General features: G+C 39.0%; 1 protein-coding gene across 1 annotated transcript in view; it reads right to left on the bottom strand.

Annotated features, from left to right (window-relative positions):
* Positions 1–25,951, bottom strand: part of SYT9 (synaptotagmin 9) — a 227,098-nt gene that overhangs the window by 64,647 nt on the left and 136,500 nt on the right. The window lies entirely within an intron of this gene.

Here is a 25,951-nt window from a genome sequence, read left to right as displayed (position 1 = left end):
CTGGCCGCTTAACAAAGAAAATAGATGTAGTACTTGATAACAAACAAGTATGTTAGTAGTTTATGTATTTACTGTACCATCTTTTTAACCATTGAGTATACTCCTATTTATACACATGTGAACAAGTGCTGTAGAACTGTGTGCCCTGTTAGCCGGCAGCAGCCTCATACATCTCATGTCGACTATTATCTCTTGATTGTATCATTTTCTCCTGTGCTTGATTTAATCTCATGTTGCTTTATTCCTCACGGCCACTCCAGTGTGACAAGGTGCAGAGGTGGAAGACAGTGATCCTGATGGTCCTGACCATGTGTAGGCCTAGGCTAATGTGTGTATTTAATAAAATAATTTAAAAAGTTAAAAATAAATGAAAAATAGAGGAAAGCTTACAGAATAAGGATACAAAGAGGGAAAATATTTTAGGATATCTGTATAATGTGTTCTGAGTTTTAAGCTCAGTGCTACTGCAAAGAGTTACAAAAAATGAAAAAGTTTAGGAAGTAAAAAGTTACAGTAAACTGATTTGTTATTGAAGAAAGAAAAATTTTAAAATACATTTCGCATAGCTGAGGTGTACAGTGTTTATAAAGTCTACAGCAATGTACAGCAATGTCCTAGGCCTTAGATATGAGAAATACTAGATACCATTAAATATACACACATTCACTCACCTCTCACTCACTGACTCACTCAGAGCAACTTAGTCCTGCAAGTTCCATTCATGCTAAGCGCCCTTATAGAGGTATGTGATTAAAAAAAAATCATTTATACCATTTTTTACTATATTTTAAAAAATGTTTAATGTGTTTAGAGACAGGAATGACATGTGGTACAACTCCTACAGTATTCAGGACAGTAAGGTGCTATCCAGGTTTGTAGGACCAAAGGCTGCACTCTTCAGCCTAGAGGTGTAGTATGGTACACCATCTTGGTTAGTGTAAGTATACTTTATGATGTTCCCACGATGACGAAACTGCCTAGTGATGCATTTCTCAGAATGTATCTTGTCTTTAAGTGATGGATGACTATATGTTCTTTGTCAAGAATGAAATCAAAATAGAAACCAATCACAGATATCTGGAAAATCATCAAATACTTGGACATTAAACAAGTTCTTTAGTTATTCATATCACATAAATAATCAGTTGATCCTGTTATAAACTTGCTGGAAAGATGAAATGTTACAGTCACTTTGGAAAACAGCTTGACAGCTTCCCTTACAGTTACATATACACTTGCCAATCATGAGGGTAGATACATGACTATCCAGTTGTGACAAAATGTGCATGCTTAAAATTGGTTACTTTATTATATACAAGTTGAAGTATCAATAAAGGGCATTAAAAAGTTCAGAGCAGACGGATTATGAAAAGGATACTATTTTTGTTCTCTAATTTTATTGCTTTGTATTCAGAGAATATGTCCTGATGGTGTCAACCATTTATAATATTCTGTTTTGGCTCGGCTGCAGTAGTACATGCTGGTTGTTGCTGCTTGGACTAAGGCCACATGAGAGACCAGGGTTCAACTACTGGTTCACCTTACAAAGATGGGCCCAGTGATGTATGTCTGTAATGCTGGAAGACTGAGAAAGGACACTTTCTTTTTTTTGGAGAGTTTTTTTCGCTATAGGGCACGTGCGCTCGACAGACAGAGAGAGACAGAGAGACAGAAAGCGATAAATCACCCCCTAGGGGGGATGGCCACACCACAATCCCTTCTCCTCCATTCTCCTCTCAGGATCTTGGGCACACACGCACACGCGCCCGGTGTGAGTTTAAGCCGCTGGATCCAGGACTCGAACTGCGGTCGACTACATGAGAGTCCAGCGACATAGCCATTACGCTAACTGCTGGTCCCAGAAAGGACACTTTCTAAAACATTTCTCTCACGCACTTACCACTGTGTGTGTGTGTGTTTCAAAAAAATTGAGAAAAATGGAATTAAAGTGCAAGTTCATTTTGGTACAAAAAGTTTAAAATTCATGCATGATTTTTTCATTACATGCATTTTCATAATTTTTTGAAGCCTGTGTATGTGTGTGCATGCGTGTGCCTGTGTGTTTCTATTCTGCTCTGTTTTGTTCTGTTCTGTTCTGTTCCACTCCATTCCATTCATTTGTGCTCAAATGCATCTGAAAATAATGTGCATTCTTTATTTGTAGAGAACAAATTTCTTTATATCTATTCAATCAAGCTTATTGAATTCTTAATTCAATCTTCCTAGAATTTATTATGTTTCTTAAATTTTTTTGTTACTATTCCATTATGTTTCAAAGTTGAATTATTAACAAGAATTTAAGCTGTGGTTAAAATGTTCTCATTTCTTCTTTCACTTCAGTTTCTTAAAACCCACATTATCCCCTTTTTTCTAGGTACATTTTTCAGTTTGCTTGAGTATGTCCTTGAGGATTCTTTTTTTCTGGTATGTGTTCACAAGTAGTTTAAATACTCTATATTGTGTTCTAATTCTCAAAAGAAACTTGGCTGGGATAGAATTTAGGCTAAAATGATTTTATCTTAGAATCATTTTACATTGTCACAATGTCTCCTAATACTTTATGTTCCAGCTGAGATGTTTTATACCATTCTTTTGAACTTTAAATTTTTTTTTTCCTTTCAAAGACATTTTAGAATCATCTTTTCGTACTTTTACTTTGTACTTGTACCTTCTAGAACTCCGAAAGTGTATTTAGATATCTTGTCTTCACTGAATGTCTTTGGTACTAATGGATGTTAATTAGAATTCTTTCTTCTTGCTTTAATCTCTTTTTCTCTAGTGATCAGTTGATCTATTTGTTTCTTTTGAACCTTCTCTTTTGTGATGTTAGTTTTCCCTAGATTTTAGGGCATATATAATTGTCTGTATTTATAACTGAACAGTCAAAGCAAATGTCTTCTACTATTTATGTCTTTTGTAATTCCTTTATTGTCGTTTTCTGGAGGGTCTCAAGAGGGAATGGTGGCAGGCTCATGCTTTTCATCTGACATATTTAACTGAATGTTCGATGAACTCTTTAATACTACCATATGATATTAACATCACCACATTTATTGAACTTGGCTTTATAGAAACTTACATAGGATAAGCAAATTGAGTAATTATTAATAGACTTTGATATCCCAGGCTCCTCTGTAATTTTTGAGTACCATTGTATTTGAGGTCCCCAAGACTCCATATTTTGATGATTCATGAAAAGGACTCACAGGACCCAGAAAATCAGTCACTATCAGGGTTATAGATTTCTAGCTTGGCCTAATATCTTATACAAAAGTTCCTTTTTAAAAAAAGAATCATTAATTTAATTTATTATTATTTTTTAAAATTTGCTATAGGGCATCTGCACTCACAGAGAAAGAACGAGAGACAGAGGGAAAGTGAGAAAGCAAGCCACCAGGTCCGGGACTTGAAACATGATTGATCATGTGGGAATCTAGCATCTTAATGACCACCAAAAAACTCTTATCAGGAAGGATATTCTAAGGCCTTTTGGTTTAGCGCTCAGGAACCAGACAAGGACCAGTCCTTCCTTTGGAATGTGCAGGGTTTAAGCACCTTACACCTGCTGACTTAACCCTTCACTGGACAACCACACAGTACGTTCACCTCAACCTGCCTTTTCACACCTATTTCCCTGGACTGAAAAGAGGAGAGTTATGGTCCATATGCTGTGTATCCCACCATCACACATTCTCACCCAGAGACCAAAGTTTATGTCCTAGAAGACATTCTGGAAGGACTTTAACACCTGAGCTAGCAGAGATGGTAGACAATCTGAAGACTGACTACAGAGCAATTAAGCAAAAAATACTGGGTCATCAGAAAAGTCATGATTTTTTTTATGTTTTTCTATGTAAAAATACATCATGACTTTTCCGACAACCCAATATACAAAATGACTTAAATATTCCCAGTTATGTTTGGAAACTAAGAAATACACCTCTCAACTATGAGTTAAACACACACACACACACGATAAAATTAAACTAGATATATTAAACTAGATAATGATAAAATATATTATATTAAACTAGATAATGATAAAAAATGGTACATTTCAAAGTGCAGAGAATGTTGAAGATTATATTAAAGAAAATGTTTTAGCCTTAAATGCATGAAATAGAACAAAATAAGGCCAATCATCAGTGATCAAAGCATCAATTTCAAGAAATTGGAAAAAGAACAAATTAACCAGAAAGTTAAATTAGGTAGAAAAAAATAAATACAAGAGCAGAAATGAATGAAATAGAAAATATTTAGAAAGATCAACAAAGCCAAAAAAGACAGCTTTTGAAAGCCAAATAAAAAGAATTATTCCTCTTTCAAGACAGATAAAAGCAAAAGGGGGAAAAAGAGAAAAAAATCATTAACAACCATTTCATGGTTAAAGCTGCAACACTATGGGGCCAGCAGATGGTGACACAGAGGTTGAGATGCTGGACTCCCACATGATAGACTGTGGTTTGAGTCCCAGACCTGGCAGCTTGCTTTGTCACTTTCCCTCTCTCTATTTCTGATCAAATTGAAAAAATAATAATAAAAAATAAAAATTAAATAATTATTTAAAAAATGCAATACTACTACTGATCCTAATGGCATTAAAAAGATAATAAAAGAATTATACAAACAATTTTACACTTAGAGATTTAAAAATTTACATAAAATGGACAAATTCTTCAAAACAGAAAACTTATAATAGATGTAAGGAGAAATACAGATTGAATTTCTATGGTTCCTTAAAGAAATTCAATCTGTAATTAAAAACTTTACCACAAAGAAATTTTAGGACCAGTTTGGTTCACTGGTGACTCTATTAAATATCTACAGAAGAGATAAAGCTAATATTGTGGGAGTATTTCAGAAAATAATGAAAGAGGATGCTCCTTAATTCACTGTTTGAAGCTCTCATATTTTGGGCCCCCAAGTCTGAAAAGGACAGAGAAGGAAGGCAAATTATAGTTCAATCTCAATGAGTTGAGATTTTAAAATTAAAATATTAGAAAACTGAATCCGGGAAAACATGATAGTAACAGTATATTACAAACAAGTCTATTGTTTTTCAAGTTTAAATGACTGATTTAACATGACACTTAAATAGTATAACTGTTAATAATAACGATGCTCTAAATGAATGTAGAAAACTCTGGTGAAAATAGGTACCTATAAGAGTACTTCAAAAAGTTTGTGAAGGGACCAGCAGTTAGTGTAATGGCTATGTCGCTGGACTCCCACGTAGTCGATCATGGTTCGAGTCCCGGACCCGGTGGCTTAAACTCACGCTGGGCACATGTGCGTGCGTGCCCAAGATCCCGAGAGGAGAACGGAGGAGAAGGGATTGCGGCGTGGCCAGCCCCCCTGGGGGGGTGATTTCTTGCTTTCTATCTCTCTGTCTCTCTCTGTCTGGCGAGCGCATGTGCCCTATAGCAAAAACCTCTCCAAAAAAAGAAAAAAAAAAGTTTGTGAAAAATGAAATTAAAGTACAAATTAATTTTGGTGCAAAAAAATCAAATCCTTGAATAGCTTTTTTCATAATATGCATTTTCTATGAACTTTTTGAAGATTCTTTGTATTTAAAAAACTTTTTAACATTTATTTATCTATTTATTTGTTGTGATTTTCAAGCCATCAGGTCCAAGACTGAATTGCAGTGGGCCACGTGGGAATCCAAGGTCCCAACCACCATGCCACTGGCTGACCTAAAGATTTTTTGTATTTATGATAAAAGCTCTTAACAAATATAGACAGCAAATTGTCTCATAGGGAACATCTAAAAACAAGGTTATATTAATGGTATATTTAATAGGAAACACAGAAAGCTTTCAATAACATCTGAGAAGATACAGCACTACTTTGAATTTGACATCCTTGCTAGCAAAGTAAGACATGAAAAAGAAATAAAAAGAATAATGTTTTGACCTGGGTCAGCCTCACCTGCGGTGCTTTGCCGCTGAACAGTGTGATCTGTCATTTCAGTCGTGTGTGGAAAACTATCCTGAGCTAGAGGACATGTGAGAGGAGCAGAAATAATTTTTTAATTAACAATAACAACAAAAAGAATTCATTCTGACATTGTTAGAAGATATGATGTATAAAGAAAAATTTTAAAATATAAGTTATTAAAATTAGTAAGCATGATTACTGATATGAATGATGGATTGATAGATGTAAGATCAGGAAACAAAAACAAATTGCATTTTATATACTAGGAAAAAAAAAAACTAAAAAAAAAAAGGTAGGAAAAAACAGTAGTCCCCAAAACACCAAACATTGGGTAATTCTTTGTAAACTTATTACAAGAAATTATTAACGAAGTTAAGGGAAGTCTAAATAAATGGAGAGATCAATCATGTTCATGTATTTGAAGTTCAATATTGCAGAGATACTCCCCAAACAGATACAGAGGCTAAATGTAATTCCAGTCAGATTCCAACTTGACGAACTGATTCTAAATTTCATTTGGATATGCAAGGTGTCAAGAAGAGCCAAGATTCTCTTGAAGAACAACAAAGCGGAGGAATGTGCTCTACTGGATAGGAAACTTACTAGAATGCTACTTGACTAGTACCCAGAATGGCCTGAGCTAATGTAGCATCTGTGCAGGGAAGATAAACCAATGGAGTTGCATAAGGACCTTGGAAATTGACTTATGCATATGTATGAGTTACAGTATGAATTTAACAGGACTGCCCAAGCAGCTGTGTTGAGAATAGCAATGAACCTGGTGAGAGGTAGCATGGTTTGGTCCAAAGAAAGCAGTGGAGGTGGTGAGAAGTCATCTCACCTTGAATATAAAGCAAAAGAACTTCCCAACAGACTAAATTATTGAAAAAAGAGTCAAGAATAATCCTGGTATTTTGATGTGAGCAAGTGGAAAGAAGGAATTACTATTCACCTCCATTTGTACACGGAGAGGAAGAAGGCAATGGACTATGGGAAAGATCATGAACTCAGCTTTGCATATGGGGCATGTGAGATGACTATTAGACATTCAAATAAAGGCTTTGAGTAGCCAATTAGATTTGTGAGTATGGAGATCAGGGGAAAGATCCAGGTTAGAGATAGAAATTAGCAACTCCTGGGGGGAAAAGGAGAATGTAATTACAGCTAACCACATGGTCCTGCTGTAAATTAGGCTTACATAATAATAACAATATAAACATGAATAATTACTCCACAAATTTATGATACAATTATTCTGAGAAGATTGGAGAGGGAAGCGTGGTGTGATATGTGTGCACATATGTGTGTGTTTAGTGAATTTATGAGCTAAATTCTCATTTTCCATAATAAAATTCAGTAAGAATCTACAACTAAAATAAGTAAAGTCAAATCGGTAATTTAATTTAAAATGTGGAAGCATATTTAAAAAGAAACAGTTGAGGGTCAACAGGGAGTTTGGTGGTTAAGACACTAGACTCCCACATGGCCGACCACAGTTCAAGTTCTGAACATGGCGGCTTGCTTTCTCACTCCCTACCCGCCAACTCCGTCTCTCTTGGGTGAGTGCATGTAAATAAAATTAAATAATTCTTAAAAATGGAAACAGCTGTAAGTATTTCTCAAGTGTGGGGACCGAAGTTAGGAGTATAAACTTAAAAACAACTTCATTTGTATTTAAAAGTTCCTGAAACATGGACAAATAGTGCAGTTTATTGAAGCTGAGTTCAAATCTTGGCTTTTCACTCTACCATCCTGCAACCTTAAATAAGCTACATATTTTCTCAGTTCTCTGTTCTTAGTTTACTCCTTTCGCAAGCAGAATTAATATCCAAAGCAGAGAGCTGACAAAAAAGGCTAAGTGAAAAAAATGTCTGTAGTAAATACACATACTTAAATGTAAACAAATATATGCAGTAAATCCTGAATACAAGGTGGTTGTTATTACTATTGCAATTGATTGTATGCTTGTCTTAGTCACCAGTCTGTGTGGTCTTCAAAGGGCTGGCCCACTTATCATCTCTTCACTCACGAGTGACTCTGTCAATATTGTGCATTGACAAACTGCTATACACAGATGAAGAAAAGGTTCAGGGATACAAGGGTATGTGCTGCACCCTCAGTGACCTCACTCTGAACATCCAGTGAGCCACAAAGCTCTGAAACATCCAGTACTCCCCTCTTTTCCTCCCCCACCTGCTGCCAGCATAGTTCCCAGCACTACTGGTTCACTGAGAAATCCCATTCTTACAGACGCTCTTTTAAAACCAAAAAATTTGTGGAAAATGTAATTAAATATTACACAAATTTGTTTTAGTGCAAAAAATTTTGAAATTCAAAAATTTGAAATCCATGCCTTACTTTGAAAAAATGTGTTTATTTAATTCCATTCATTATTATTATTATTTTTTTCAATTTGACCAGAGAGAGAAAGCGAAAGAGAGAAAGAAAGCAAGCTGCCAGGTCTAGGACTCAAACTATAGTTGGCCATGTGGGAATCCAGCACCCTTAAACACCATGCCACCTGCTGGCCCCCATGCATAACTTTTTTAATAATACACATTTTCCATAAACTTTTTGAAGATCATTGCTCTATATATAGTGCACAAAGCAGCAAGAAATAATTTATTTAGCAAATGGAGAGGAAATCCAAATTGTGACTTTAGTTTCAAGTGCCTTTACTCCTCGCTTGTAATTACACTGATGGCCAAACTGGTGCACCTGTGACATGAAAGCTGTTAATAATGATCAGACGATCATTCTATTTTCTCAGAAACTCCCACTTTATTCCCTAGGCCTTCTCCAGACATGACAAAATTGGCAAAAACACCCTTTTTCAGAGTTGGATCCTACCAAGAATTAGCATGCACTGTTAAAGTAACTGTTGATTGCACTTTATTTATAGATATTAACATGATTAATTGCATTGGAAGTGTGCCTAGATGTTGACACTTCCTGAGCTGGAGCTGGGGGTGGACGAGTGAACCTTGCAGCCCTCCCAGGGTGGTGGCAGAGGGTTGAGGTCAGCCCACTCCTTTTTTCTTCCCGAATTACTACCACACATGAGACTAGGTCTAATCCTCTAGCACTGGTGCCACTTTAGAAAGGACTTTCCTTGACCAGTGATAGGTTCTGCAGGAATAAACAAGATAATAGTCTCACATATGTGTAAAGCTCTTTATGGTCAACAAAAGCGATTGATGTTGCTATCTGATCTGATCTTACCCAGTTTCCTGGTTTAAAATGCCACCTATAGAGGGATGACTTCAACATTTATATTTCTGCTCTAGCCTCTTCCCTGGGACAACTCATGCAGCCAAATGCTTTCTTTAGATCTCTATTTTGTCATCTATCAGGCATCTCACACTTATTATTTCAAAAATGGAGCTGATTTCCCTTCCCTGTCCCCAGCCTTCCTACCCAAGCCTTCTTCATTTCAGTCTGACAAAAACGTTCTTTTGGAGGCTGCAGCAAAAAACCTGGTAGTCATTGAACCTATGTCCCTCCTCTTCTCTCCTCCTCCTAAATATGCAAGTCATGCCATTCTTCCCTCCCCAAACATCCTCAATGGATACCTATCCCATCTCCTCCTTCTCTAGAGGGCTACCCTATTTCAAGAAACCATCATTTCTCTCACATGAACTACTGCAGACCAGTGAAGGCAAGGGAGAATGAAGAGTTCGCAGAGGGAAGGCTGTGTGATACACTCCTTTTCTAGGATCTCATGTCACAAGGCAGGCTCCTGCTGCTTGAGGGAGAACCTGAACTACCTCACATGCAGCAGGACTCTGAGTCTAGGACTTCTAGTCTGGTCCAGTGCACTGCTGAGGACTCAGGGAGGCACCAGGAAAGGACTGGCACCACCGGTAGAGATGAGACATTCTAGTTCTCTGCCTCTTTATATGATTGAAGTTGCCCCCCAAAATCTTCTAGAATCTCACTCAGTGGCTGTAGAGCTCCCATTACATCTTGACCATGGGCTGGCTAGATCTTAGCACTGGAGTGGCAGACGCGAGTGGTGGAGACAACATAAAGAACTGAAGAATGGTAAGAATGATGAACTCATCTGAGCAAACTCTTCCTCTGGCTTATTCTGAATGTCGTCACTTCTGGTTTTGCTCTGCTGGGATTTGAGTCGTTCATGTTTGAAAATGAAAGATGCGTGAATTTGGCAGACACTTCCTTCTGTGACATACTTCACCAACAATATCTCACTGAGGTTTGCGGGGTACCAGGTTTTCCTCAACACTGGAAATGACTGGCTTTTGCTCCAGAGGAGCTGCCTGACTGGGATGGCAGGGCAGAGATTCACTGTAAGGAGCCCCAACTGGCACAATGGAAAACCACATATTCAAGCATAAAGAGTGAGTTCTCAGGCCAGCAGATGGCAGAGTGGTTATGTTGTTGGACTTTCACATGGATGACTGTGGTTCAAGTCCGAGATCCAGTGGCTTGAAAATCACTCCGGGCATGTGTGCAAGCATGCCCAAGACCCAAGAAGGAGAATGGAGAAGAAGGGACTGTGGCATGGTGGTTAAGGGTGCTGGACTCCCACATGGTTGACTTCAGTTCAAGTCCAAGACCTAACAGCTTGCTCTCTGTTTCTCTCTCTCTCTCTCTCTCTCTCTCTCTCACACACACACACACACACACACACACACACACACACAGAGTCTGTCCCTCTCTGGTCAAATTAAAATAAATAAATAAATGGATAAAGTTAAATAAAATAATTTAAGTATTAAAAAAAATAATGTAACAACCTAGCTATTATCTACTTCTGTCTTTCATCAATAGCTTAGAAGGATGTATAGGGACCAGCAATTGGTGTAATGGCTATGTTGCTGGACTCCCATGTAGTAGACCGTGGTTCAAGTCTCGGACCCAGTGGCTTAAACTCACTCTGGGCGCGTGTGCGTGAATGCCCAAGATCCTGAGAGGAGAACAGAGGAGAAGGGATTGCGGTGTGGTCATCCCCCCGCTCCCCCAGAGGATGATTTCTCGCTTTCTTTCTCTCTGTCTCTCTCTGTCTTTCTGGTGAGCACACACGCCCTATAGCCAAAAAAAAAAAAAAGAGGTACAGAATTTGGGTATGACACAATAGGTATAATGAGTACACTGGTGTTCAGAATCAAGACCTACAAAATCCTGACAGATGAGATGAATAAAGCCTAACAATATAAACTTATTGAGATAAGGGCCTGAAAAGTCAGTGATGCACTCTTTCAAATAGAGGCAACCTAATTCATGTAAAATTTTTTTAAAAAAACTTTATGGCTTTATCAAAATGTGATATATAGTGGGCAGCAGGTGATGTGGTGGTTAAGGTGTTAGATTCCCATATTGTCAACTGAAGTTTGAGTCCCAGACCAGGCTTGCGTGCATGTGTGCCCCAAATCCTAAGAGAATGGAGAAGAGATTGTGGCATCCCCATAGGAAGTGATCTCTCACTTTCCTTCTCACTGTCTCTCTGTGGTGAGCACATGTGCCCTATGGAAAAAAATCAGTGATTTATGGAGCCAGAAAATGGTACAGCAGTAAGACAATTGGGAAAGGTCCTGCCTGGGTTTGTATTCTAGGGCTTCCCTGAGCATGCTGGGGGAAGGTGGCATGGTGGGTGAGGGTGGTGGACTCCTACTTGGCTGAGTGCCCTTTCTATGATATTGGGACTGGCCAAGACTGGTCCTGTCTTTCTTCTCTCTGCCTGTCTCTATGTACATAAAATGAAATAAAGAAATATACTTCTTCAAAAATATGATGTTGTTACCAGAAATTCATTTTGCCTTAGTTTCCATGAATAGAAAGTCTGAGAGATCGGGGCACACCAGCCACAACATACACCTGAAACATGAATTCTGCTCTGCACGACTCAGTTTCAGAGACACGTTAGAAGCTGGAGAATGGCGAGTACAGCGACCATCTCATTAAGCGTTAAGAAAAACACTCAAGGAAAGCGAAATTCTTGTTAGCACAAGTTTGAAGTGGTGTCACAAAAAAAGGGGAATCAATTTGTTCTTAATGGTTCCAATGATTAGAACTATTATAAGACTCATAAAGAGAAACCTCAGGAAAATTTAAAACATTTTTTTCCTATCACAATCCAAAACCATGGTCTATCTCTGAAAGTGGCAAGTTCCCTATCTGCTCAGCGAGTTTCTCTGCTTTAGAGAAAAACTGAATATCAAGGAGACAGTGGGACAAATGTAACAACCTTTCCCAGCCTTGATGTCCTGTCATTCTCTATCTCAGAAATTAGCTGGTAGTCAAGGGGAGATAATGAATTTCTAGGGCAGGCAAATTGTGTTATCAGAACTGTGATTAAGGAGATCAGATTTGGTGGAATGTGCAATTGTATTTGAGGAGAAGATCTGGAGACTGAGAGACTGGAGATGGTGAGGGCTGTTGACTAATAATATGCATTAACTCAGCATCCTACAAACGCATACTTTAAAAGGGGATATGAGGGGGAAGAGGTGAATTCCAAGCACCAGTACACCTCACCCAGGAATTTGGGATATTGGAATCTTTTTATTATTTTTTCATTACACTTCCCTAATAGATATTTTGAGATGCATGCATGATTTTAAAAATTCTCCTATTTTCCTAGGGAGCATGTTTAGTAAAGGGAAGTCCTTGGCTAGAACAAAAATAGCAGTTTTCAAAAGTCAAAGAGGGGGTCAAGCTGTTGGTGCAGTGGTTAAGGCAGCTGAGTTTCCCACGAATGACTGCATGGTTCTAGTCTTGGATCTGGCAGCTTGAAAAACATAACTGTGTGTGTGTCCAAAATCCCCAAAGGAGCACTGGAGGGGAAAGGATTGTGGCATGGTCATGCCCTATGGGAGGGTGTTTTCTCACTCTCCATCCTCTCCCCTACCAGAGGGTGCATACACCCTCCAGTAAATTTAAAAAAAAAAAGAAGAAGAAGAAAATGAAAGGACTACAGAAAAGGCTTTAGTATTTAATTTGTATGTTAAATAACCTATTCTAATGAAAACTTTTTATGAATCCATCTATTCTCAATAGAGAAAGACAAAAGAAAACATACTAAAAGCTACTGCAGATGGAAATTTGTTATTTGAAGGTCCTGGGAATATCAGAGCATCCTTAGAATTGAGTACTGAATTGGCTCTTACTGTGACAGTGCATTTCATGGGTTTTAAAAGAAAAGAAAATACTAACATGGGTTGGAAACGTTTTTGAATTCACCCTCAATTCTCAGCATCCTTGGCATCCTGAATATTTTCATTAAAACTACGAAATCATGCAGTTTGTGGGAAATAGGAGGATGAGACTCTCTAGTAAAGATCCCTCTAAAGAGAGGCATGGCGGAAAGTGAGTGAAATCAACATGTTCCATGATGTGAAGGATCATGAGGACTACAAACAGTGTGAACTTGCTCCACAGAAAACCACCATAGGGGATAGGCATTTTTTTTTTTTTATAAGTCTTGCTCTGAAGAAAAACACTATGTATCCCTCAGCCCTCTTCCATCTCCCTCAGTATTCCTACATCCCTATTATCACATAGCTGTTAGAGTTTAGTGCTGAGGTAATCAAGAAATGTGTGTTCTACCTCTCAAATGTGTCTAGATTACAACTCTTTCCATTTCCTTTGCATCAGACTTTGAAGGATTATTCAGCGTTTACCTCTCTCAATCCCCCCTCCAAGTAAAGACAGATCTGATCATTTCATTCCTTGCTTAAATCCTTCAATGGATCCTGATACTCTTAAGTTATGATTTGGGCCCAGGTGTGGTGGCAAAGCAAGAGGACACTCTTGGGCAATGGCTAGGGCCACATGGAGGCCTGGGTTCCGTTCTAGGTCCAACCTAAATGGCTGGGTGTGCTGGCGTGTGCCTGTAATCCTAGCTAACTGGGAGACTAGGGTAGGAGAACTGCAACCCAGTGAAACCCTGTCCAAATACTACCTCAGTGCCAGAGCATGGTGCAGCATAACAGCATTCTGCAATGCTGGGCCCACATGGAAATGTCCAGGCTTTGCATCCCAAGGCCTCTCTGTGCACACCAGGTGCCCATGATCTGGACTGGCTGAAGTTGGGGGTGGATCTTGGAATGAGGACCCTCTTGGGGTTCCTGACCCTGTATCTCTCTCTCTCTTTTTCCATCTCTCTCTCATGGGAGAAAGAAAGAAACTTTTAAAAAAAAGAAAAATATTTTTCTCTCCTCTTTCTTCTCTTCCTCTGGCTTTCTCATTGGAAAAAAAAAAAATGAACCTCTTATCATATTTTATAGAAGATGACTTCTTCAGCTGTTCTCCTGTTACTTCTCCTAACATGCCCAATTATCCAGTCAGTCTGAACTATTCTTAACCCTCCCACACATGCTTTTCCCTTTCATTTCTTTGTGTGCTATTTCTTCTTCCTGAATGACCCCTGCTCGCTTCTCTGCTGGCAAAATTGTCTTTATATCTATATTAGTATGCCGTGTTGCAATAACAGAAATACCCACATATTTATACAGAATAGAGGTAATTTATAAAGAATAGAGGCATGTTGAGCTCATGGTTTTGGAGGTCCAAGGTCAAAGGACAGCCTCTGATGAAGATCTTCTTGTTTTGGGGTCCCGAGGCGGTGCAGGACATCACCTGGCAAGAGCTTGAGTGGAGAATGTATATCTGTGTCTCTTTGAAATACTCCTTGCAGTAGCTGGAGCCCCACCCTGATCCTGTTCTCCTCCCAGAGCCCCTCCACCCCCCAATGCAGTCAGATTATGTTCTCATCCTCTTTTTAAAAATCTTGCTATAGGGTATGTGCATTCTCAGAAAGACAGAGAGACAAAGAGACAGAAAGTGAAAAATCACCGTCCAAGAGGTATGGCCATGCCACAATCCCTTCTCCTCCATTCTCTTCTCAGCATTTTGAGTACGCACACACACGTACCTGGCATGAGTTTCAAGTTGCCAGTTTTGGGACTCGAACTGTAGTCGACTAAGTGAAACTCCAGTACCCTAACCACTATGCAACCTGCTGGTCCCAAGTTTTCACCCTCTTAATAACATCATAATTAAATGTCAACACACACATTTTGGGCAGACATTCAAGCTAGAACAGTATCTTTGAAGACTCAGTCCGCCAGTTACTTTCGCTGTGCAGCCTTCAGGGTCTCACTGAGTCTGTGCTCTCTGTGCTGGTCCCTCTGTTCATATTTCTATCACCACATTAAATTAGAGATATGTATGATCTTCATATGCTTCAGGCAGGACCCGTATCTTCTTTTTGGGTCTGGGACTATGGCCATTTTACAGCCGAGAACCCTGAGTCTTGGTTACCTTGCCCAAAGTCGCATAGCTGCTTAGTGCTGGAGCCATGCCCAAATCAGGCAATCTGACTATGGAGCTGATGGCACTTCCCAGGGAGCCCTCGCATAGCCTAAGAAGCCCTAAGGGATTAGTACAGCAGATGGTGGCCCAAACTGCCTCTCTGTGTGGTGGAGACTTGTGGCAACTTAGAGGAACTAAACTAGGAATTACAAGTTTCCAGAGTCTTTCCTTTACCACATGTTTCCAGTCTTCGGACTGTTCCCCTCCACCTTTTTCTCAGCAGTAACTTGCTTTTGACTTTTTTGGAAAGAAAAAAGAAAGAAAGTAAAAAAGAGAAAAAGAAAAAGAAGCAACCTTGACTGAATCCATTGGAGAACTAAAGCTTATGGCACTTAGCAAAAGAAGATCTGCCTTTCTTCTCCACACAAGCAACAGACCTCTTCCCTCTGTGTCTGCCACAATTTTCTAACACTCTTTAGGGAAATAAGAGATTTTGTTATGTTAGGGGGTAGTGTGGGTGTGCTCAGACGTCATCTCAAATGTGTTTCACATAGGGACAGAAATAACAGTGTCCCTCTCTCAGATAAATAAACTAATATATGTAAAGCATTTAGCACAGTGCCAGAGAAATGCCTGTGCAGTTTTGTGATCTGTGTCTTCCCTATATGTCCTAAAGCAGTGCCTGGCACAGACTGGGTCCCGTGTAAGAACGCCCAATGTACCGTGAATAAACAGCAGTAATTGCTACAGGAAGGGAAGATGGGTTGACCAGCCACAGCTCAGAGCAAGGACTCCTCTCCACCTCTCAACCCACACTCAAAGATACTCTTACACCCTGATCTACAAGTTGGATAATGGAGACACGAACATACTAGAATATTTTCCTAGGCCATAGACAGACTTATATATGATAGAAAATAAATAAAATATCCTTTTTAAATGGTTTGCCCTGGGAGCTGTGGGGGTTGAATGACTTGCCTATGGTCACGAAACTCACCAGCATCAATGGTGGATCTGAAAGAACTTTCCACTCCCAGGGGTTCTCTGTCTCTAAGTCTTCATTCAAAGATGGTGATTTGTAGAATGTGTCAAACAATCCTATGAGAATTTCAGAATAAACCTCCCACTTCAGTTCCCAGGACACAGCAGAGGGTCTGCAGTTTTCTTCACCCAACACTCCATTAGAGACTCCCAGGCATTCAGCTGCTCCAAGAAGCCCAATTCCTTTTTTTGGAGTTTTTAAAAATTTAATTTAATTTATTTTATACATTAAATCACTCACTATACATCTCTTAGCTTGTAAACTGAATTTTCCCAGCACAAATACACTTCATACCAGTCCAGTTGAGGCTACTTCACACATTATCATCAACAGATAATAATCCATTTCTGTGTCTCATAAATGTCTTGTCCCAGGAAGCCCACTTCTTATAATAGCTAAGACCATTGCATGTATCGGGATGATCTGGGTGACAAACATGGGTCCTGATGACCTGGGAAATTCCCTGACTCAACTCCCTAGAATCACAACTTAGTCTCTGGTGTACAGGAATCATCTTTCTATAAAGGTACAGCTTCACTCACTCAGGACAAGAGCTAATGCAGCCATGTGGGAACAGGGAGGATCTGGACATGGGGACTGAAGAAAAGAAGGAAAACAGGAGGGAAGGCAGGCAGGCTTTTCCTTTAAATTTATTTAATCAGTTATTCCATAAGTATTTGTTGGATACCTACCACGTACCTGACACTATGCTGGGACTACAAAGTGGGGGAAAGGGTAAGAATCCTTGCTGTAAGGAAGCTGCCATTCAAGAACTCAAGTGATAAATCAAGGAAGTAATCCATATTGTATGGTAAGTGGTGAAAAGTGGTACTGAAAAATTAAAGGGTACTAGTTGCTGCTGGAAGGAAATGCAACTTTAAACAGGTGCTCAAGGAAGACCTTGGAGATGACATCATCTAAGAGAAAACCTGAAGGAAGTGAGGGAGCTAGACAGAGAGATATCTAAGGGAAGGGGAGAGGCAGAGAAATAGCCCTGTAGCAAAGTGGGTTTGCGCAGCATTAAGGAGGCCAGTGTGGCTGGAGTAGAGAAAATAAGCATGAGAGTGGTGGGTGGTGAGGTCAGAGGGTCACCTGGGAAGATGGGCTCCAAATTCTGGAGGCCATTGTAAGAACTTCTTTACTTTGATAAAATGGGAGTTACTGGAATATTTGAGGCTAAAAAGTAACAATTGTCAGCCAGTAACTGAAAAGGATCACTCCCGCTTCTGTATAGAGAACAGACATGGGGGCACGGAAGACACGGGGCTACAGAGGAGCAGGAGGGCTGTGGCAATGAAGTTGTAATCATATTCTACTATAAGCTTCTATTAATTTTAGCTAATTTCTTGTGATTATCTTGGATTTTATAGTGCCTTTTGAATTCTTAAGAAGTATTGATATGGGGAATGGTTGCTCCATTGTTAAGGACTATTATGGCCGACTGCACAGTTCAAAGTCCCTGGGCCCTCTGGCTTGAAAATCACACCCGCCGCATGTGCGCATGCCCCACATCCCAAGAGGAGCCTGGCGGAGAAGGGACTGTGGTGTGGCCATCCCCCTGAGGAGTGATTTTTCACTGCCTCTCTTTGGCCAGTGCATATTTCCTACAGCAAAAACTTAAAAAAAAAAAAAAAAAAAAAAAAAAAAAAAAAAAAAAAAAGAAAAGAAAAGAAAGAACAAGTATTGATGCTTCTGCTACTCATCCAGTGAGATGCTGTGGTATATGGTAGGGAGTACTTTTGTTTAGACAGGGTCACAATATGAGCTCTTATTGAGTATTCTCCCAGGAACTCGGGGAAATCAAGGAAGAAGCCTCTAGGACAATCTAGAAAAATGTAAAAAGAACACAGGAACTGTTTTCCCATGCCGACAGCCCAATCACACAGGCTGGCTTCCAACAGAAAGGAAGTGAAGGCTTTCCCAGTCTCCAGGTGTTTTCAGATATCTGGGAGGTAAAAGTTCAAGTAATAGGCTGAGTTATGTGTAACTGCTATTTTCAGAGGAGTCGTCGAAGCATTGTTGCTATTTTCTCCTCTGGAATATATTATTAAATAAATGAATTGTGTGTGTTATTTCATAGTTCACATTCCCTTCTCTGGTTGATCTTTGAGTAATTTCTTCACCTTCCTTCTCCTCTTCCCATATTGCTGGTACAGGTCTGTGCTGACCTCGAGGTTCCCAAGGCCTCCTGTCTTACTTGCTCTGGCAAATGCTCTTAGTCCCATTGCTACTCGTGTGTAGGCCTTGCTGACATCCTTGGCTGCCCTTGGTTGCTCAAGTTTGCATTTTGCTTTGGAATAAGATCTCATAAACTAAGTTGGAAGGCATTTAATGTGAACATCTAGGGCAGCTGTAAGCACAGTTCTTGCTGTCCTAGATGTTCTAGGAACTCTGAAACCAGTATCAGACAAAGGTGCACAAAACCAGCAGGTATCTCCACCCAAACAATGACAAACAAGCACTCAAACCAAACTATAGGCTAATTTTGGAAGGATATAATTGGAAAATCCTAAGCATTCTATTAGTGAATAAATTCTATCAATATTAACAATATACCCTGACCAAGGAAGATTTAGCCCAAGACGCATGGATGTTTCAAAATTAGTAAAGTAGGATGTGATAAATCACATTAATAAATTGAAGGAGAAAAATTTTCCAAACATGCTGATAGAAAAGATGTTTGGCAAAGTTTAACCAAGTCTCTAATAAGACAAATGCAAAACTTAATGCTGTAACATTAATGGCGTTATCATTAAATTCAAGATCAGGACCAGAAAGCCTGCCATCATGTCTATTATTCAACAGTTTGAAAAGTTCTATTTGATGTCATAAAATAAGAAAGATACATAAAAGATAAAATTATTGCAAAAAAGGGGCAAATAATGCTTCAAAAAGGACATGATTGCTTAGTTGGAAATTCTAGATCACTAAGTAGAAAACTAGTGAAACTAATGAGACAGGTGGCTAAGCAGAGGTCTGCACAAACAAAGAACTTCATCCACTCAATAAAAATGGGTAAAAAAAATAAACATACACTTATAAAGGAAAATCTATGAAAAGTTACCCAACATTACAGGAAAAGCACCATGAAATACATCACTAAGATGGCCAAAGTAAAAAAGATAGCACCAGCCCAGCCTAGCTGGTGTAATCCATGGCATTCCGGACTAAGGTGTTAAAGGCTGCATGAGTTGTTGTGGGTTCAGATCCCCAGTCCAGCTGACCCGAACTGCACCAGGTACATGAACATGTGCCCAAGATACTAAAAAGGTGGAGGAAGAAGACTGCTGTATGACCAGACCCTGTCAAGCATGCTTCTCTCTCTCGCTCGCTCTTTCACACTCCCATATACATGCATGCAGTCACTATCATGAACAAATGAAATAAACTTAAAAAATTGACAACACCAAATATTGGCAGGGATGTGAAGCAATTGAAATTCATACACACTGCTGCTGAGAATGTAAACAGTACAAAAACTTTGAAAAACTATTTGCATTTCTTATAAACATGTATCTAGCCTATGATCAAGGAATTCTACTCCAAGGTATTTACTCATGATAAATAAAAACACAAATCCACACATAGACTTGTACTAGAATATTCGTAGCAGCTATATTTATACTAGCCAAAAAAAGAAAAACAAAAACAAAAACAACACACACACAAAGCAAACTGGAAATGACCCAAATATCTAAGAGCAGAGGAATGGATAAACAAATTCTCAATTCTGGTACATTCACACAGTGTATTACTCATCAAAAATGAAACCAAACCAAACCAAACAAAAAACAAAAACAACCTACTGATACACTCCATAGTGTGGATGAACAGTAAAAGCATTACGTTGACAGCAAAAGAATCCCCCCCACACAAATTAGGAAAAGTAAGAACAGGAAGTCATGGTGACAGGAGTCAGAAAGATTTCTTTTTAGGAGCTAATTGAACAGAGCATGAGGGAGGGAACTTTCCGGGGTAACGAAAATCTTCTGTACCTTGTTTTTGACAGTCAGATATGTCAATACAGATGTCAAAACTCATCAAAGTAAGCACTTGCAATCTGTGCACCTCATTAAATGTAAACTATATCTCAATTTAAAGGCAGTTTTCTTCTATACGTACAAGAAAGAAGAGAGCTTTTATTATCAAAGGCAGCAAAAATATACAGTACACAGAAAATATCTTTAAATAGTATATAGTGAGGGTATAAAACATTTTTTTTTTGAGAGGTTTTTCGCTATAGGGCACGTGCACTCGCCAGACAGAGACATAGAGACAGAAAGCGAGAAATCACCCCCCAGGGGGGATGGTCACGCCGCAATCCCTTCTCCTCCATTCTCCTCTCAGGATCTTGGGCACACATGCACACACGCCTGGCGTGAGTTTTAAGCCACCGGGTCTGGGACGAGAACTGCGGTCGACTACGTGGGAGTCCAGGGACATAGCCATTACGCTAACTGCTGGTTCCCACGGTATAAAACATTTTAAATGATTTTTTTTTTAAATGGAAATAGTCATGATCCTGGATGAGAATATTTAACACTATAAAAATTATCACTGGGGCCAGCAGATGAGGCAATGGTTGCATTTGCTGGACTCCCATGTGGCCAACTGAGGTCTGAGTCCTGAACCTGGTGGCTTGAAACTAACGCCAAGCATGCGTGCGTGCATGCTCAAGATCCCAGAAGGAGAATGGAGGAGAAGGGGTTGCAGCATGGCCATTCCCCATAGGGTGATTTCTCACTTTCACTTTCTGTCTCTCTGTCTCTCTGGAGAGTGCACATGCCCTATAGTAAAAGCTTCTCTAAGGGGGGAAAAAAAGGGGGGGGGCTAGCTAGGTGGCATGGTAGTTAAAGCAGCTGGATACTACATAGCCAATTACACCATTCAAGTCCCAGACCCAGTGGCTTAAAAAGCAGGTTGGGCACGTGTGTGTATATGTCCAAAATCCTGAGAGAAGAACGAAAGTTGAGGGATTGAGGTGTGGTAATCTCCCCAGAGGGGTGCTTTCTCACTTTCCTTCTCTCTCTCTCTCTCTCTCTCTCTCTCTTTCTGTGTCTCTCTGCAGAAAGCACATGTGCCTTATAGCAAATAAAAAAAACAAAAAAAAACAAAAAAAGAATAGATGAAACTATCTAGACGATCCACAACTTTGGTATGTAATTATCTCATAAAAATACATGGAATACAAATGCACAAAAATTGAAAACCATATTTAGATATTATAAAGAACTTTCTATTCTTTAAGAACTAAAATTCTATTAAAACCCTAAACACATTACTTTACTAGCACAATTTTTAACAGTATGGTCCCAATATTTTCCTTCTTCGCAATGAATAGATCCCCAAATCAACAAGCTTATTGTAAGAACATCTATTTGAGCAAAACAGTGAACAGCTTTCAAATTCTAATTATTTTCACATTTATCCCAATTTTATTACACTTTTGAGGCTGATAGTGTATGATTAATACCAACACTCTTCAATTTCCCATCTGCCTCGTGCATGTGTTTTTTTTGTGTTTTGTTTTTTGAGTGGGGTGTATTTTTTTAAATTGCTTTATTGAAAGAATTTACAACCCATAAAATCTACCTGTTTTAACTGTAAAATTCAATGTATTTTAACATCCATAATTTTACAACCATCACCACAAACTGATTTTAGAACACCTTCAACACTCTAAGATGAAACATCATGCCCATTCATAGTCCCTCCCCATTCCCACCCCAGAGGATCATTACTCTACTTGGAATCTCCACAGATTTGCTTTTTCTAGATATTTCATATTAATGGAAAAAAACACTGTGTGTTCTCTGGTGTCTGGCTTCAAATAAAGGAAAATGAAACAAAATGTTTAAGTAAATTATATAAATGCTGCAAGTCATAGGGACATCAAAATACTACTATTAAGAACATTACTATAGGGACCAGCAGTTAGTGTAATGGCTATGTCGCTGGACTCCCACGTAGTCGACCGCGGTTCACGTCCCGGACCGGGTGGCTTAAAAATCTCACGCCAGGTGCGTGTACGTGCGTGCCCAAGATCCCAAGAGGAGAATGGAGGAGAAGGGATTGCGGCGTGGCAATCCCCGCTTGGGGGTGATTTCTCACTTTCTGTCTCTGTCTCTGTCTGTCTGGCTGGCGAGTACATGTGCCCTACAGCGAAAACCTCTCAAAAAAAAAAAAAAAAAAGAATATTACTATATTGGGGCTGCCATATAGTGTGGTGGTTAAGGGCACTGGACTCCTACATGGCCAACTGCAGTTCAAATCCCGGACTTGGCAACTTGTTTTCTCACTTTTCTTCTCTCGTCTCTCTCTCACTCTGTGCTCTCTAATCAAATTAAAATAAATAAATAAATAAAATAATTCTTAAAAATAAAGAGTATTACTATAAGGGGCCCATTACTTTGGCTACTATGAAATTATTTTTGAGAGTGCTTTTTTCCCCAAAGAATTATTTATTGAATTTTATTGATTATTTTTATTTTTTATTTGCTATAGGGCATGTGTGCTTACCAGAGAGAGGCGGAGAAAGAGAGAGAGAGAGAGAGAGAGAAAGTGAGAAAGCAAGCTGCTATGTCCAAGGCTCAAACCAAAGTTGGTCACGTGGGAGTCCAGAGCCTAAACAGCCCGTCACCTGCTGGCCTCTTGAGAGTGTTTTTTAATTTTTTTCTTCTTTTTCTTCTTCCTTTCTTTATATAGAGCTTTTGCACTTGCTAGAGTCAGAGGGAGAGGGAAAGTGAGAAAGCACTCCCTGGGGGTGGATGGCCGCACAGCAATCCCTTCTCCTCTATTTTTCTCTTGGGCTTTTTGGCACACATGCACATGTGCCTGGCATGTTTTTTAAGCCACTAGGTCCAGGACTCAAACCGCACAGTTGGCAGTGTGGGATCCAGACACCTTAACCATAATGCCACCCGCTGGCCTCTATTTTCAAGAGCTTTAACAGCAGATACATCAAATGTCAAATTCGGAAATTAAAGGTAGTTCGGTAACATTTGTGTATAAGGTTCAAATGTAAAAATGGCACAAAAGCTAAAAAAGTAAATGTTTATTATATGATAATATTGGTAGTTTAGGAAATGTTGGCTTATTTACATGAAGTTGAGATGATTAGTTATTTGGGAAAAATTAGTTAAGATTATGAACTGATATGTACACCAAATTAATTCCAAATGAATTCAAGTTTTTAAGTAGAGGCTGTGTCGAGACCAGCAGGTGGAGTGGTGGTTAAAATGCTGGGCTGCCACATGGCTGACTGTGGTTTGAGTCCCAGACCTGGAGATGTCCTTTCTCACTTTCTCTCTCTCTCTGATCATATTTAAAATAATAATAATAGTAATGATGAATAAAATTAAATAAAAGAATTCTTTTAAAAATTAAAAACAAAAGGAGAGATTGTAATTTAGATTGTGGCCTCTGGAGTCAGACTATCTGGCTTTGATGTAAGATTTGACATTCACTATATAACCTTGAGCAAGTCATTTAGCTCTTTGTTCTTTGGTTTCTTCATCTGTAAAATAAGTTATAATACTGGGTTATTGGGAAAGTCCTGACGTATTTTGCATAGAAAAATGGAAAATACATACATCCAACAACCTAATAAAACTTGCCTTGCAGGGTTTTTGTGATAAGTAAAGGAGATGGTATACACAAAGTTCTTAGAACAGGGCCTAGCAAAAGGCTATAGTTAACTCAATAAAAAACCAGTTTTTAATGTTGTTCTTATTGTTAACATGGGTAGTTTTTATAATCTTAGGAAGAGGATACAGGTGGGAAGGGCTTTCTAAGCCTAACTCCAAAGGTGAACCTTCAATGGAAAAACATACATGTAAGTACATAAATGTTTAACCACATCAAAGAGCTAACAAAAGGCCTTTAATTTCAAAGAGATTTTAAAAATTACTGGGGCCAGCAGGTGGCATGGTGGTTAAGTGCATTGGATTCCCGCATGGCCACTGGATCTGGTGGCTTGCTTGTTTTTACTTTCCCTCTCTCTTTCTCTTTCTCTGTCTTTGTTTCTCTCTGGTCAAAGAAAAATAATAATGATGATGATGAATAAAATTAAATAATTCTTTTTTAAAAATTGCTAAGAAAATGGTAAAACTCAGTACAAAAAGTATTGAGTAAGAGAAACAGCTAAGTCAAAAGAAGAAAGACAAATGGTTGATAAACTTACAAAAAGATGTTTAAACTCATCAATATTGTAAGAGACCCAAATCATAGTGAAAGCATTACACCACATTTTGCCTACTCGATAAGCTAACAATAAAATTATGATAACTTCATTGTTAAAAATATATGGGGGGGGCTTATACTAATTAACCAAGAACCACAACAATTAGAAAAAAGACAAATAGAAAAAGCTGGAAAAGATGGACTTCCTGGAAAGAGGAGAAATGGTGAAAGGGCATTTACTGTCCTCTTTACAGCTTTGTAGACACCTAAGTTTGACATTTCTGCAAGAATCAGGTATAATTTCTATAAACAATAAATTCTACATATGTACATTTATTAAATAAACATTTACATATACATTGAAGCTCATTCAATAATAATAATGAATATATATGCAAGAATCAAAAAAAAAAAAAAACAGCTCTTGAACACATTGGTAGAACTATAATAGAATAAAACCAGACAAGCTTTTTTTTTTTTTTTTTTTTTTTGAGAGGTTTTTGCTATAGGGTGCATGTTCTCACCAGAGAGAGAGACAAAGGGACAGAAAGTGAGAAATCACCCCCAAGGGGGATGGTCATGCTGAAATCCCTTCTCCTCCATTCTCCTCTCCGGATCTTGGGCACGCATGCACATACACCCAGTGTGAGTTTAAGTCGCCGGTTCTGGGACTTAAACTGCAGTTGACTACGTGGGAGTCCAGCGACATAGCCATTACGCCAACTGCTGGTCCTTAAACCAGACAAGTTTTACAAAAGGCATAAAATATACTATCTCTTGGTCTCAAGTTTCTACTTATAAGACTTTATCCTGAGAAATAATTAACCATGTAAAAAATAAATGAGAATTTAGGCCAGCAGGTGCTGTGGAAGTTAAGGCAGCTCGATCCCAAATGAAGCACCACATGGTTCAAGTCCAGGATCCAGCATCTTGAGAAACACACTGAGTGCATGTGTGTTTGTGCCCCAAATCCCAGTGGAATGGAAGAAAAGGGACTGCAGCATGGCTATCCCCACAGGGGATGATTTCTCACTTTCCTCTCTCTCTCTGTCTCTTCCCAGCAAGTACATGTGCCCCATAGCAAAAACAAAAACAAATGCATAGGGATTTCTATCATAGCATAAAGCCAGAAGTTAATAACAACTTAATCGATAGAGGATTTGTTAAGTGTATTATGGTCCATATACACTACCACTGGAATAATAACGACCAAAACTTAAAATGAAGATGTGGATGTCTATTAATTGATATGGAAAGAGCTTATGAAGAGAAAAACACAAGGTTTTTTGGCTGGATCTGTTGCATAGTGGTTAAGGGGAATCAGATCCCACATGGCTGATTGATGCAAATCCTGGCCCTGGTAACTTGAAAAACACTCCAGGAACATGTGCATGCATGCCCCAAACCTCAGCTGGATGGAGAAAGAAGTAAAATGGATTGTAGTGTGACCACACACCATTGCATGGAGGGTGGTGCTTTCTCTCTTTCACTCTCCCAGTTTCTCCCTTTCTC

This window comes from Tupaia chinensis, unplaced genomic scaffold (assembly GCF_000334495.1).
Source record: "Tupaia chinensis unplaced genomic scaffold, TupChi_1.0 Scaffold142134_1, whole genome shotgun sequence".
Classification (NCBI taxonomy): Eukaryota; Metazoa; Chordata; class Mammalia; order Scandentia; family Tupaiidae; genus Tupaia; species Tupaia belangeri.
The sequence above is the reverse complement of the archived record's forward strand: the minus strand, read 5'-3'. Positions and strand labels throughout refer to the sequence as shown.